Raw genomic sequence first — 5,935 nt, forward strand, 5'->3', positions numbered from 1 at the left:
TATATACCGTAAATTAAGGTATATACCGTAAACTATGGTATATACCACAAAAATATAGACGCAATTATATATAAAATATATTTTGTATATTTTTAAATTATAAAATCATCGTAAAATATAAATATAATTATGAATAAATTATATTAAATTTATTTTGAAAATTATAAAATATAAATAATATTCTAAATACTCTAATTTTCTATTTTAATTGATGTTGATAGTCAGGTATACCGCAAAAGTAAGGTATACCGAACTTCGGTATGGTATACCGAAAATGAGGTACGGTATCGGTATGGAAATTCGTCATACCGAAAATAAGGTATACCGAAGTTCGGTATACCGAAAACTTTGATAAGGTAAAGGTATGACTTTTTCGCATACCGTATTTACGGTAAGGTATACGGTATGGTGGTTTCGGTAAGGTATACCGTACCTACCCACCCCTATTCAGAGTTCGTACTTTTGTGGTTGGATTTGTTAGAAATTTATTTGCTTTAATAGCTGCTGAGCTTTCATCCATGTACTATATATAAAGTCTTATAAATACTGTATAGATATATTTGATGCAATATGACATACCAAATACAGCATGAAATTAAGCCAAACCAACCAAGTCATTGTATAGTCATAAAATGATTTAATGTAGTCTCTTTTATTCTTCAGAATATTTCTGAAGAGCAGACCACAAAAATGGGTTGAATACATAAAAAAATTCCAAAAGAAAATTAAAAATCGACAAAAACCTAATTATTTTGATTTTGCTTATCCCTAATTTGAAATTAGTGTGCTAATCCGAATTACATATACTTGAATATAGAGAAAGAATAGTTTAGTATAGGCAATGAATGTCGGCCATAATTGCAATATTTACTACAAATTTCCCTTTTCTGCAACCATCTTGGGATCTTTTCCAACAATTAATACATTTCCTGGCTCTCAATTTACACTAGCTCATCTTCTACAATTGATTTCAAATCCACTAACCCCCCACCCCCTCTCTCCCTCAGCATAATTTAATTAAGCTTTAAAGAGATCCCATCTATCTCCTCTTATATATAATATGCCCCTCCAAGTCTAAAACAACCTCCTCAGCCGCTCCAACAACCCCATGTTAGTGGCGTTCTTCCTATAAAACTTGAAGAATCCAATCCAATCCCATACTAGCTCAATCAATCAATCAATCCTTAGGTATATCATATTTTCAAATCCTATCTTCTTTCATTTCTGGTTTAATATTGTTGTTTTATTATGCATATTTGAACAGGTGATCCTAGCTATCTATCTATAAGGCAAAGAGAAAGGAGTTATAAAGATGAGTGGAAGGAACGGACCGAAACTTGACCTGAAGCTGAACTTATCGCCACCAAGGCGGGTGGAGTCCCCGACCAGATCACTGACCGTGTCTCCGCCGAGCTCATGTGTGTCTTCCGAGCTGAACGAGACGCTGCAGTACTCCACCAGCCCGGAGGCCACTTCGATGATGCTGGTGGGCTGCCCTCGGTGCCTCATGTACGTGATGCTATCGGAGGAGGACCCCAGATGCCCCAAATGCAAGAGCACTGTTTTGCTCGATGTCATCCACGACACCGCTGCCAGGAAGACAAAGAAGACATGCTAGTAGCTCTTACCACCAAAAATATTGATAAATGAAAGCAAATATCCATACACCCCAAATATGATAACCAAATAGGCAGCAATTTCTAGATTCATGTTCCTGCTCCAGTTGTAGGTGGAGGTAATTTCAAAGGAGCATGAGCCTTACTACTGCTATTTCCCCTGTTTATTTATGTCCGTTTCTCACCTTAATTCCTAGGTAAAGTAGATCATCTATAGCGGCAGCGGTGTTGGTGGGTGAGATTTGTTCCATCTTTAGCAGAAGAAACCTATCTTCATGTTCCTGATTTTCTTATAAGAATGTTAGGTAATTTTTCAGCATGCATTTCTCAGAAACCAATGAGAGCAAGCCACCACAACGCAAAGGGGTGCAATAAAATCTACAAAGCCTAGTCAAATTGTGAAACAATGACAAGATTAACACCAAATTTTAAGCTTATGCGCATTCAATAGCCAAAGAAAATATATACCTAAGCTAAAGCAAGTAGTTGAATGTCAATATTACAATTAAGCAAAGGCATTGATGCAAACCCACACGGCTGTGCATGTGAGGATATTATTATGAGGTCAAATACGTTAGTTATGAAAAGGGCAACTGTGTAATTTCATAATGAGGTTGGGGTAGTTCGAGAATTGAAAAAAAAGGGAAGTATATTAGATTGAGAGATCATTAAAACCAAATAAATGCAAGAGTAATTGAGACAGTTGAGAATAATGAGCCTATTACGTCATATGATAAATACAAATTGAATTCAATAGCAAATGCACCCTTTCTTACTCTTACTCTTTATCTCTGTTTAAATCTTCATCATATATAACATTTTATATGTTATTCACAATCAATCTTGCCTTAGTCACAATCCTCCCCTAAAAAAAGAAGTGCATGTTCTCCTATTCAATTCTATTTACTTCCTTTCCCTTTTCCACGAAACCTCTAACCCTGCTGCCTCATCCCACGCTCCATCTGCAAAATACTATTCTAATTGTGTATAAAATTTATACATTTCTTAAAATGTGGCAAAACATATGCAACCCAAGACGTGCCAAGTGAATCACCCTTCTATACTAACAGTGGAATGAATGCCAAGTGAATAGTGGAATTTCTAATGCATCTCAATTGACAAAATACTTTGAGGTATGCATCAATATGCATCACCCTTCTATTCCTACTCTGTATCAACTAATAGACAAGCACATCATTTATGTAGAATCATCATTTCTGCTTACCATGATATGATATGCATCTATTACTTCCAAATGTAAATTATTAAGACTATTTCTTCACTAATCACCTCATAAAACTTTCTTCTTTCCTTAATCTTTTTAACCGGGTGCAGGTCTGATGTGATTGAGTTATTGGCTATTAACGTTTACTATGATTAGAGAAATCAATACATACAGGTGTACGTATGTATATACGATAACCTGTGCCGCCAAGTGCCAACTCTACTATGTGAATTAATGTTCAGAAAAGCATTCATGTGATGAACATGGACAGCTGTAGTTTTAGAACTAACAACATTTAAACATTGTGAACCCTCCCTTTGGAACAGCCTCAAGTCAACCACCAAAATTACAGTCCAAGATATAGGTAAAAGCATCAAAGGATGAGAAGTTAACCGAAGAGGCAAATATACTAACATACAGCATCAATACCAATGATGATAACAGAAATTAATCTCTCTTTAACATACATCCAAACTGCAACTACACAGCTGACCTCACCCATTTCCCTTTAAATTGCACAAAAACAAAGTTAGAGTGGTAAACTAGACTAAATATCTGTTAGACGATCTTGACAGTGCACATTTAATTGGCCGACGATAAAACAAACTTCAATAATGCACAACAAAGTACTACTATCTCAGCAGATCCACTTACCAAAAACAAAATTAATATATTACCAGGCAAAAATAATGGCAAATAAATATTTGCTATTCAAATGCAAAGGTTCATGTCATCATAAAACAATGGACACAAGCCATTCACATTTAAAAGAAAAGGAAGCGAGAGAAACCTGATTTCATTGATCAATTCAATTCCTATCTCAGAAAAGCTGCCATTATCCAATATGCATATATTTTGATATCAAGAACTCACTTCCCACTGAAATTGACAAATCATCTACAAATCTTAGATATTTCAGAATGATATTATGTGCATTTTTCCTATAGTTATTAGAAAATTCAGCACATACAAAAGTATCAATTCATGTATTCCACCACCATGAGGAAAAAAGTATGTCCAAATGAAGCTACCAATCAATCCAGATTACTGCAGACACAATTAGAAAATAGAAACACAAATTCTGCTAAAGTAGATGACCTAGAAAAGATGAGGCATTGGTTGACCTAGAAAACAATGACAGGGTTTTCCTTTGCTGTCACTACCAAAGAATCTAATGCTAATTTGTAACTGTTGGTTTGACATCACTGTAAACAGAGTGCGATGAAGATGATGGTGTGAAAGCACTTTTTGCATGAATTTGATCCTAACTTTCAATGTCCCTCTTCATACCACTGAAATCTGCGCTCCTACCTTCAGGAGGAACTTCCACTCTCAGCGAACTTCAATCAATACAAGAGGTTGTTAATACATCCATATAACTTTTCTGACATTAAAAGAAACACTACCAGCTCCTGGATGATGCCTCCTATGATCCAGCAAGATTTACAATAGACACTCAACCAGCTTTTCACATTGGTCGTCTTCCAAAATTGCTTTTCCTGGCACCCAGGATGGTCCTTTGAAGGTGATTCATTTCCCCAAATAGTCATTAAATTTGTCAAGATAGGTGCTAGTTAAATCATCACGCACATGTTAAAGGTGGTCCTGAGGTACCTTCTCCGTCAGCTTGCGTGGTCCAGTCTATCTTAGCCACCGTTGGAGCTTATTCAACCTCCACTTAATAGTTGCTTCCAGAGTAGAGGCCACCAACTGGACAATTACAGATTAACTGATTCACCTCATATCCTCTGTCCATGGAATGTTTTATAAGGTTCACAAGATGCAATAAAATACTGATGAAAATAAATAATATGCATGACAACATTCTTAAGGTTAAATCAGAAGCATGGGAAAGTTTGAGAAATCAAATCTCCCGCAATTTATACTCCCTGTAATGTAACCTATATCAGATGAAAAAAATGTCATATCCCTTTTAACCAAGTATACGAACAAACAATACTAACAATGAGGAAACGCAAAAAATTCCATTTAAGGGACATGAATCTATACATGCTTCTTCAAATTATCCATAATAGCTACATAGCTCAACAATGCAGCTCCAGAAACATTTGATGAAGATTATACTGTCCGTTGAGAGATATCTATACTTGAGCTATGATACACCATTTAGATGCCTACACTTGACCTATGCTTCTAGCCCACAACACTGTTTTGGCATTCTTTCTTCTACGTAGTGCCAGCACGAATCACTGAAACATTTCCCAATGATACGAATCATTGTATGACATAGATAGTCCGCGACTTTGTTCTTGGAAGAACAACAAAAAGTATCAGGTTTCAATCCAACAAAATGTTGAAACAAGCATACAAATCATGGAAGACAGTGAATGAGAAGAACAAGTGTTTGAATAAGTGACCTTCAATAGAACCAAAGAACCTCCACCAAAAGGACCATGGCAACTCTCACCAGGGACAACCCCTTACAAAGCTCATACTTGTACAAAGTGGCTCAATCACAATGCAACCATAGCATTAGTATCGAATTCTAAAGATGACATCCACACACCATAGGGGGAAATTCTCTCTCTAATGAAGTGTTCCAAAAATATAGCAAAATGAATGGGGTATTTAAATAAGTGGGGAGAAGGGATTCGAATTCACTTCTTGGCATCATCTTCGGCCCCCCCAATCAATCCTCAGATCTCATATCATATATGACATTGATGCAGACTACCGATATTCTTCAGGACTGAGAGTCCAAATAAATACCGCTATTACTAATCGAACGACAACATATGCCCATTTTAAAATAAAATCATGTAGATTTCCGATAACTTGGACAACGACATAATTCAGCTCTTAGAATTAACAAATTTCTAGTCCAGCTGCAAAACCAAGCTTGGAAATTTTGGGTCTGGGCGGGGAATACAGGCATAAACATATCACCACATGCAAAGCCGGTGTTGAATTCACGAAATCACTAAGATTTGAAATCAAGTTCAATTCAACATTCCGCAATAAAACTAGCATAAAATTTTAAAAAAGAGAGACAGAAACGGCATTCCGCAATAAAACTAGCATTTTATCCCTGGCTAACTCAATTTTCATCATAAATTACCAAAAGAATAACTAA

The 5,935-nt window shown here is 36.0% G+C and overlaps 1 long non-coding RNA gene across 2 annotated transcripts; it reads right to left on the reverse strand.

Annotated features, from left to right (window-relative positions):
- Window positions 1-595: 595 nt before the first annotated feature.
- On the reverse strand, window positions 596-5,935 carry LOC125223927. Of its 2 annotated transcripts, XR_007176809.1 has the most exons (3): window positions 5,220-5,935; window positions 4,248-4,589; window positions 596-4,181 (listed from the first exon to the last, which is right to left on the reverse strand). It is a non-coding gene; the product is annotated as an uncharacterized LOC125223927 (long non-coding RNA). The 2 variants fall into 2 exon arrangements; XR_007176808.1 differs by having other exon boundaries at window positions 596-4,589.

Source organism: Salvia hispanica, chromosome 4 (assembly GCF_023119035.1).
Source record: "Salvia hispanica cultivar TCC Black 2014 chromosome 4, UniMelb_Shisp_WGS_1.0, whole genome shotgun sequence".
Taxonomy (NCBI): Eukaryota; Viridiplantae; Streptophyta; class Magnoliopsida; order Lamiales; family Lamiaceae; genus Salvia; species Salvia hispanica.